Below are 10,511 nucleotides of genomic sequence, written 5' to 3' on the forward strand. Positions count from 1 at the left end.
AGCATGGCTGGGAGTGAGTAACAGAAGCATGGCTGGGAGTGAGTAACAGAAGCATGGCTGGGAGTGAGTAACAGGAGCATGGCTGGGAGTGAGTAACAGGAGCATGGCTGGGAGTGAGTAACAGGAGCATGGCTAGGAGTGAGTAACAGAAGCATGGCTGGGAGTGAGTAACAGGAGCATGGCTGGGAGTGAGTAACAGAAGCATGGCTGGGAGTGAGTAACAGAAGCATGGCTGGGAGTGAAGCATGGCTGGGAGTGAGTAACAGGAGCATGGCTGGGAGTGAGTAACAGGAGCATGGCTGGGAGTGAGAAACAGACGCATGGCTGGGAGTGAGTAACAGGAGCATGGCTGTGGGTGAGTAACAGAAGCATGGCTGGGAGTGAGTAACAGGAGCATGGCTGGGAGTGAAGCATGGCTGGGAGTGAGTAACAGAAGCATGGCTGGGAGCGAGTAACAGAAGCATGGCTGGGAGTGAGTAACAGGAGCATGGCTGGGAGTGAGTAACAGAAGCATGGCTGGGAGCGAGTAACAGGAGCATGGCTGGGAGTGAAGCATGGCTGGGAGTGAGTAACAGAAGCATGGCTGGGAGCGAGTAACAGAAGCATGGCTGGGAGTGAGTAACAGGAGCATGGCTGGGAGTGAGTAACAGAAGCATGGCTGGGAGTGAATAACAGGAGCATGGCTGGGAGTGAGTAACAGGAGCATGGCTGGGAGTGAGTAACAGGAGCATGGCTGGGAGGGAGTAACAGAAGCATGGCTGGGTGTGAGTAACAGGAGCATGGCTGGGAGTGAGTAACAGGAGCATGGCTGGGAGCGAGTAACAGGAGCATGGCTGGGAGTGAGTAACAGGAGCGTGGCTGGGAGTGAGTAACAGGAGCATGGCTGGGAGCGAGTAACAGAAGGAGTGAATAACAGGAGCATGGCTGGGAGTGAGTGATAGGAGCATGGCTGGGAGTGAGTAACAGGAGCATGGCTGGGAGTGAATAACAGGAGCATGGCTGGAAGTTAGTAACAGACGCATGGCTGGGAGTGAGTAACAGAAGCATGGCTGGGAGTGAGTAACAGGAGCATGGCTGGGAGTGAGTAACAGGAGCATGGCTGGGAGCGAGTAACAGAAGGAGTGAATAACAGGAGCATGGCTGGGAGCGAGTAACAGACGCATGGCTGGGAGTGAGTAACAGGAGCATGGCTGGGAGTGAATAACAGGAGCATGGCTGGAAGTTAGTAACAGACGCATGGCTGGGAGTGAGTAACAGGAGCATGGCTGGGAGTGAGTAACAGGAGCATGGCTGGGAGTGAATAACAGGAGCATGGCTGGGAGCGAGTAACAGACGCATGGCTGGGAGTGAGTAACAGAAGCATGGCTGGGAGTGAGTAACAGAAGCATGGCTGGGAGTGAGTAACAGAAGCATGGCTGGGAGTGAGATTCAGGAGCATGGCTGGGAGTGAGTAACAGGAGCATGGCTGGGAGTGAGTAACAGGAGCATGGCTGGGAGTGAGTAACAGGAGCATGGCTGGGAGTGAGTAACAGGAGCATGGCTGGGAGTGAGTAACAGGAGCATGGCTGGGAGTGAGTAACAGAAGCATGGCTGGGAGTAACAGGAGCATGGCTGGGAGTGAGTAACAGAAGCATGGCTGGGAGTGAAGCATGGCTGGGAGTGAGTAACAGAAGCATGGCTGGGAGCGAGTAACAGGAGCATGGCTGGGAGTGAAGCATGGCTGGGAGTGAGTAACAGAAGCATGGCTGGGAGCGAGTAACAGAAGCATGGCTGAGAGTGAGTAACAGGAGCATGGCTGGGAGTGAATAACAGGAGCATGGCTGGGAGTGAGTAACAGGAGCATGGCTGAGAGTGAGTAACAGGAGCATGGCTGGGAGGGAGTAACAGAAGCATGGCTGGGAGTGAGTAACAGGAGCATGGCTGGGAGTGAGTAACAGGAGCATGGCTGGGAGTGAGTAACAGGAGCATGGCTGGGAGGGAGTAACAGAAGCATGGCTGGGTGTGAGTAACAGGAGCATGGCTGGGAGTGAGTAACAGGAGCATGGCTGGGAGCGAGTAACAGGAGCATGGCTGGGAGTGAGTAACAGGAGCGTGGCTGGGAGTGAGTTACAGGAGCATGGCTGGGAGCGAGTAACAGAAGGAGTGAATAACAGGAGCATGGCTGGGAGTGAGTGATAGGAGCATGGCTGGGAGTGAGTAACAGGAGCATGGCTGGGAGTGAATATCAGGAGCATGGCTGGAAGTTAGTAACAGACGCATGGCTGGGAGTGAGTAACAGAAGCATGGCTGGGAGTGAGTAACAGGAGCATGGCTGGGAGTGAGTAACAGGAGCATGGCTGGGAGCGAGTAACAGAAGGAGTGAATAACAGGAGCATGGCTGGGAGTGAGTGATAGGAGCATGGCTGGGAGTGAGTAACAGGAGCATGGCTGGGAGTGAATATCAGGAGCATGGCTGGAAGTTAGTAACAGACGCATGGCTGGGAGTGAGTAACAGGAGCATGGCTGGGAGTGAATAACAGGAGCATGGCTGGAAGTTAGTAACAGAAGCATGGCTGGGAGTGAGTAACAGAAGCATGGCTGGGAGTGAGTAACAGGAGCATGGCTGGGAGTGAGTAACAGAAGCATGGCTGGGAGTGAGTAACAGAAGCATGGCTGGGAGTGAAGCATGGCTGGGAGTGAGTAACAGGAGCATGGCTGGGAGTGAGTAACAGGAGCATGGCTGGGAGTGAGAAACAGACGCATGGCTGGGAGTGAGTAACAGGAGCATGGCTGTGGGTGAGTAACAGAAGCATGGCTGGGAGTGAGTAAAAGACGCATGGCTGGGAGTGAGTAACAGGAGCTTGGCTGGGAGTGAGTAACAGAAGCATGGCTGGGAGTGAGTAACAGGAGCATGGCTGGGAGTGAGTAACAGGAGCATGGCTGGGAGTGAGTAACAGAAGCATGGCTGGGAGTGAGTAACAGGAGCATGGCTGGGAGTGAGTAACAGGAGCATGGCTGGGAGTGAGTAACAGGAGCATGGCTGGGAGTGAGTAACAGGAGCATGGCTGGGAGTGAGTAACAGGAGCATGGCTGGGAGTGAGTAACAGAAGCATGGCTGGGAGTTAGTAACAGGAGCATGGCTGGGAGTGAGTAACAGAAGCATGGCTGGGAGTGAAGCATGGCTGGGAGTGAGTAACAGAAGCATGGCTGGGAGCGAGTAACAGGAGCATGGCTGGGAGTGAAGCATGGCTGGGAGTGAGTAACAGAAGCATGGCTGGGAGCGAGTAACAGAAGCATGGCTGGGAGTGAGTAACAGGAGCATGGCTGGGAGTGAGTAACAGAAGCATGGCTGGGAGTGAGTAACAGGAGCATGGCTGGGAGTGAGTAACAGGAGCATGGCTGGGAGTGAGTAACAGGAGCATGGCTGGGAGGGAGTAACAGAAGCATGGCTGGGTGTGAGTAACAGGAGCATGGCTGGGAGTGAGTAACAGGAGCATGGCTGGGAGCGAGTAACAGGAGCATGGCTGGGAGTGAGTAACAGGAGCGTGGCTGGGAGTGAGTAACAGGAGCATGGCTGGGAGCGAGTAACAGAAGGAGTGAATAACAGGAGCATGGCTGGGAGTGAGTGATAGGAGCATGGCTGGGAGTGAGTAACAGAAGCATGGCTGGGAGTGAATAACAGGAGCATGGCTGGAAGTTAGTAACAGACGCATGGCTGGGAGTGAGTAACAGAAACATGGCTGGGAGTGAGTAACAGGAGCATGGCTGGGAGTGAGTAACAGGAGCATGGCTGGGAGCGAGTAACAGAAGGAGTGAATAACAGGAGCATGGCTGGAAGTTAGTAACAGACGCATGGCTGGGAGTGAGTAACAGGAGCATGGCTGGGAGTGAGTAACAGGAGCATGGCTGGGAGTGAGTAACAGGAGCATGGCTGGGAGTGAGTAACAGGAGCATGGCTGGGAGTGAGTAACAGAAGCATGGCTGGGAGTGAGTAACAGGAGCATGGCTGGGAGTGAGTAACAGGAGCATGGCTGGGAGTGAGTAACAGGAGCATGGCTGGGAGTGAGTAACAGGAGCATGGCTGGGAGTGAGTAACAGGAGCATGGCTGGGAGTGAGTAACAGAAGCATGGCTGGGAGTTAGTAACAGGAGCATGGCTGGGAGTGAGTAACAGAAGCATGGCTGGGAGTGAAGCATGGCTGGGAGTGAGTAACAGAAGCATGGCTGGGAGCGAGTAACAGGAGCATGGCTGGGAGTGAAGCATGGCTGGGAGTGAGTAACAGAAGCATGGCTGGGAGCGAGTAACAGAAGCATGGCTGGGAGTGAGTAACAGGAGCATGGCTGGGAGTGAGTAACAGAAGCATGGCTGGGAGTGAGTAACAGGAGCATGGCTGGGAGTGAGTAACAGAAGCATGGCTGGTAGTGAGTAACAGGAGCATGGCTGGGAGGGAGTAACAGAAGCATGGCTGGGTGTGAGTAACAGGAGCATGGCTGGGAGTGAGTAACAGGAGCATGGCTGGGAGCGAGTAACAGGAGCATGGCTGGGAGTGAGTAACAGGAGAATGGCTGGGAGTGAGTAACAGGAGCATGGCTGGGAGCGAGTAACAGAAGGAGTGAATAACAGGAGCATGGCTGGGAGTGAGTGATAGGAGCATGGCTGGGAGTGAGTAACAGAAGCATGGCTGGGAGTGAATAACAGGAGCATGGCTGGAAGTTAGTAACAGACGCATGGCTGGGAGTGAGTAACAGAAACATGGCTGGGACTGAGTAACAGGAGCATGGCTGGGAGTGAGTAACAGGAGCATGGCTGGGAGCGAGTAACAGAAGGAGTGAATAACAGGAGCATGGCTGGAAGTTAGTAACAGACGCATGGCTGGGAGTGAGTAACAGGAGCATGGCTGGGAGTGAGTAACAGGAGCATGGCTGGGAGTGAATAACAGGAGCATGGCTGGGAGCGAGAAACAGACGCATGGCTGGGAGTGAGTAACAGAAGCATGGCTGGGAGTGAGTAACAGAAGCATGGCTGGGAGTGAGTAACAGAAGCATGGCTGGGAGTGAGATTCAGGAGCATGGCTGGGAGTGAGTAACAGGAGCATGGCTGGGAGTGAGTAACAGGAGCATGGCTGGGAGTGAGTAACAGGAGCATGGCTGGGAGTGAGTAACAGGAGCATGGCTGGGAGTGAGTAACAGGAGCATGGCTGGGAGTGAGTAACAGAAGCATGGCTGGGAGTAACAGGAGCATGGCTGGGAGTGAGTAACAGAAGCATGGCTGGGAGTGAAGCATGGCTGGGAGTGAGTAACAGAAGCATGGCTGGGAGCGAGTAACAGGAGCATGGCTGGGAGTGAAGCATGGCTGGGAGTGAGTAACAGAAGCATGGCTGGGAGCGAGTAACAGAAGCATGGCTGGGAGTGAATAACAGGAGCATGGCTGGGAGTGAGTAACAGGAGCATGGCTGAGAGTGAGTAACAGGAGCATGGCTGGGAGGGAGTAACAGAAGCATGGCTGGGTGTGAGTAACAGGAGCATGGCTGGGAGTGAGTAACAGGAGCATGGCTGGGAGTGAGTAACAGGAGCATGGCTGGGAGTGAGTAACAGGAGCATGGCTGGGAGTGAGTAACAGGAGCATGGCTGGGAGGGAGTAACAGAAGCATGGCTGGGTGTGAGTAACAGGAGCATGGCTGGGAGTGAGTAACAGGAGCATGGCTGGGAGTGAGTAACAGGAGCATGGCTGGGAGTGAGTAACAGGAGCGTGGCTGGGAGTGAGTAACAGGAGCATGGCTGGGAGCGAGTAACAGAAGGAGTGAATAACAGGAGCATGGCTGGGAGTGAGTGATAGGAGCATGGCTGGGAGTGAGTAACAGGAGCATGGCTGGGAGTGAATATCAGGAGCATGGCTGGAAGTTAGTAACAGACGCATGGCTGGGAGTGAGTAACAGAAGCATGGCTGGGAGTGAGTAACAGGAGCATGGCTGGGAGTGAGTAACAGGAGCATGGCTGGGAGCGAGTAACAGAAGGAGTGAATAACAGGAGCATGGCTGGGAGCGAGTAACAGACGCATGGCTGGGAGTGAGTAACAGGAGCATGGCTGGGAGTGAATAACAGGAGCATGGCTGGAAGTTAGTAACAGACGCATGGCTGGGAGTGAGTAACAGGAGCATGGCTGGGAGTGAGTAACAGGAGCATGGCTGGGAGTGAGTAACAGGAGCATGGCTGGGAGCGAGTAACAGAAGGAGTGAATAACAGGAGCATGGCTGGGAGCGAGTAACAGACGCATGGCTGGGAGTGAGTAACAGGAGCATGGCTGGGAGTGAATAACAGGAGCATGGCTGGAAGTTAGTAACAGACGCATGGCTGGGAGTGAGTAACAGGAGCATGGCTGGGAGTGAGTAACAGGAGCATGGCTGGGAGTGAATAACAGGAGCATGGCTGGGAGCGAGTAACAGACGCATGGCTGGGAGTGAGTAACAGAAGCATGGCTGGGAGTGAGTAACAGGAGCATGGCTGGGAGCGAGTAACAGGAGCATGGCTGGGAGCGAGTAACAGAAGGAGTGAATAACAGGAGCATGGCTGGGAGCGAGTAATAGACGCATGGCTGGGAGTGAGTAACAGGAGCATGGCTGGGAGTGAGTAACAGGAGCATGGCTGGGAGTGAATAACAGGAGCATGGCTGGGAGCGAGTAACAGACGCATGGCTGGGAGTGAGTAACAGAAGCATGGCTGGGAGTGAGTAACAGAAGCATGGCTGGGAGTGAGTAACAGAAGCATGGCTGGGAGTGAGATTCAGGAGCATGGCTGGGAGTGAGTAACAGGAGCATGGCTGGGAGTGAGTAACAGAAGCATGGCTGGGAGTGAGTAACAGGAGCATGGCTGGGAGTGAGTAACAGAAGCATGGCTGGGAGTGAGTAACAGGAGCATGGCTGGGAGTGAGTAACAGGAGCATGGCTGGGAGTGAGTAACAGAAGCATGGCTGGGAGTGAGTAACAGGAGCATGGCTGGGAGTGAGTAACAGAAGCATGGCTGGGAGTGAGTAACAGAAGCATGGCTGGGAGCGAGTAACAGGAGCATGGCTGGGAGTGAAGCATGGCTGGGAGTGAGTAACAGAAGCATGGCTGGGAGCGAGTAACAGAAGCATGGCTGGGAGTGAATAACAGGAGCATGGCTGGGAGTGAGTAACAGGAGCATGGCTGGGAGTGAGTAACAGGAGCATGGCTGGGAGGGAGTAACAGAAGCATGGCTGGGTGTGAGTAACAGGAGCATGGCTGGGAGTGAGTAACAGGAGCATGGCTGGGAGCGAGTAACAGGAGCATGGCTGGGAGTGAGTAACAGAAGCATGGCTGGGAGTGAGTAACAGGAGCATGGCTGGGAGTGAGTAACAGAAGCATGGCTGGGAGTGAGTAACAGGAGCATGGCTGGGAGTGAGTAACAGAAGCATGGCTGGGAGTGAGTAACAGGAGCATGGCTGGGAGTGAGTAACAGGAGCATGGCTGGGAGTGAGTAACAGGAGCATGGCTGGGAGTGAGTAACAGGAGCATGGCTGGGAGTGAGTAACAGGAGCATGGCTGGGAGTGAGTAACAGAAGCATGGCTGGGAGTAACAGAAGCATGGCTGGGAGTGAAGCATGGCTGGGAGTGAGTAACAGAAGCATGGCTGGGAGCGAGTAACAGGAGCATGGCTGGTAGTGAAGCATGGCTGGGAGTGAGTAACAGAAGCATGTCTGGGAGCGAGTAACAGAAGCATGGCTGGGAGTGAATAACAGGAGCATGGCTGGGAGTGAGTAACAGGAGCATGGCTGAGAGTGAGTAACAGGAGCATGGCTGGGAGGGAGTAACAGAAGCATGGCTGGGTGTGAGTAACAGGAGCATGGCTGGGAGTGAGTAACAGGAGCATGGCTGGGAGTGAGTAACAGGAGCATGGCTGGGAGGGAGTACAGAAGCATGGCTGGGTGTGAGTAACAGGAGCATGGCTGGGAGTGAGTAACAGGAGCATGGCTGGGAGTGAGTAACAGGAGCATGGCTGGGAGGGAGTACAGAAGCATGGCTGGGTGTGAGTAACAGGAGCATGGCTGGGAGTGAGTAACAGGAGCATGGCTGGGAGTGAGTAACAGACGCATGGCTGGGAGTGAGTAACAGGAGCATGGCTGGGAGCGAGTAACAGAAGGAGTGAATAACAGGAGCATGGCTCGGAGTGAGTAACAGGAGCATGGCTGGGAGTGAGTAACAGGAGCATGGCTGGGAGTGAATAACAGGAGCATGGCTGGGAGTGAGTAACAGACGCAGGGCTGGGAGTGAGTAACAGAAGCATGGCTGGGAGTGAGTAACAGGAGTATGGCTGGGAGTGAGTAACAGGAGCATGGCTGGGAGCGAGTAACAGAAGGAGTGAATAACAGGAGCATGGCTGGGAGTTAGTAACAGACGCATGGCTGGGAGTGAGTAACAGAAGCATGGCTGGGAGTGAGTAACAGGAGCATGGCTGGGAGTGAATAACAGGAGCATGGCTGGGAGCGAGTAACAGACGCATGGCTGGGAGTGAGTAACAGAAGCATGGCTGGGAGTGAGTAACAGAAGCATGGCTGGGAGTGAGTAACAGAAGCATGGCTGGGAGTGAGATTCAGGAGCATGGCTGGGAGTGAGTAACAGGAGCATGGCTGGGAGTGAGTAACAGAAGCATGGCTGGGAGTGAGTAACAGAAGCATGGCTGGGAGTGAGTAACAGAAGCATGGCTGGGAGTGAGTAACAGGAGCATGGCAGGGAGTGAGTAACAGAAGCATGGCTGGGAGTGAGTAACAGGAGCATGGCTGGGAGTGAGTAACAGGAGCATGGCTGGGAGTGAGTAACAGGAGCCTGGCTGGGAGTGAGTAACAGGAGCCTGGCTGGTCCTCTATGCGTGACCTGACACATTTTCCCTTTGAGTGCAGAAAACGCACTAATGACTCAAGATTCTGCCAACCACAGACTTGGCAGGAAGAAAATCACTTTATTACAGCTCAACCCCCGTTACAACGCGGATCCGCTACAACGCGGATCCGCTAATATCGCGGTGCACGCGTGGCTCCCAATTTATCGTATGTATGAATACTTTACAAACGCGGTTATTGGCGTCTTAAATACTTTATTGTACAATGCTCACAATGGTACATTATTTCTTACGCGATCCGCTTATAGCGCGATGTGATTCTTTGTACCCCAAGCGCAGCGTTATAAGGGGGTTGCGCTGTACTTAAAATCACTGTTAATCAATGTGTTTTTCCGTGATTGGGGGGGTGGTGGGGATGGGTTGATGTACTGAATATCAGTAAAGATGTGTCTTCTAACTTTCTTTCATACGTTTTCGGGGCGTTTTTGGAAAACGTTTAGCAAAATATGACACTTTTTTCCGCATTTTTGCTCAATTTCGCCCCCCCCCCCCGTAATGTCGCCAAAAGTACGTTACTTTTCGCCAGAACTTTGCGAAAGTCGCAGCGAAAGGGGAGTACAGTATATAACAGTGACGAGACCTTGCGCACTGACTCCTAATGCAAACCCCCCCCAGCAAAGTTGCACCTGGTTCGTCAACTGACTCCAATCGCTTTAAATCCGCCCAGAACCTTCCAGTCATCACCAAACCTCCCCCTCCAAGCCCTATAACAGATGCAGTTTTTGCCACGTTCCCCTCAACAACACAACTCATACCCATGCAGAGTGCTTAAACTCAGACATGACTTCTTTATAGAAAGCGGGAGGCAAATTTTTCAAAGATGGCGTCACTTCGGTTGCTATCCTGGATTTTACGGCTGTGTTAAACTCGTGGGTTTTTCGGTAAAATCGGTATTGCTTGACCTGAGTAAGAGAGGAGAATTGGCCAAAGCTCGCCCTACAATATCAATTGTTAGTCCAAATAACACTCGGTCTCGCCTAATACTGAAGTCCTCATTTATTCTGCAGGTTAAAGGAGCCGTTTTTTATTTTCTTATTTTTTAAAACGGTGGAAGCAGGGGGGTCCTCCGGAGATGAACCCCGTTATTCTCAGTGCCGGGGACCCCCTGCTTCCCGAGATTACAGCCCTCCGAAGAGGGGTGATGGAATCTCAGCGATGTTTAAAGCTTCCGCGTCCCGTTAGCCAATAGGGAGCCGCACTGGATGATGTCACGGCTTCCTATTGGCTGGCGGGGGGTGGGCGTAAGAAGCTTTGAAAAGTGACTATAACAGGATCCCGGGTTACCCGAGCTACCGGCGCCTCCTACTGGAATCTGTATCTCTGGAAGCCGGGGGTCCCCGAAGCTGAAATTAATGGGGGGGGGGGGGGGGTCATTAGGACCCCCTTACTTCAATCCTGTGTTAAAAAAAATCACCTCTCCATAAAAATTGCCTGCTTGGATTGTCTCTTTAACAGAGAAATACGCAGAATCATTTCCTTACGAGCGAGAACACGACAAAGTGAACAATAAAGGATGATGCCAATTTTTAGGAATAAGCCTGACGCAGCTAAATGGAAAGCGCCTCACCTCGCCTTTCCCTGCAGCTGCACTTTTATTGTCAGCTCGGGGGAGATCCCTTT

Source organism: Ascaphus truei, chromosome 23, assembly GCF_040206685.1.
Source record: "Ascaphus truei isolate aAscTru1 chromosome 23, aAscTru1.hap1, whole genome shotgun sequence".
Classification (NCBI taxonomy): Eukaryota; Metazoa; Chordata; class Amphibia; order Anura; family Ascaphidae; genus Ascaphus; species Ascaphus truei.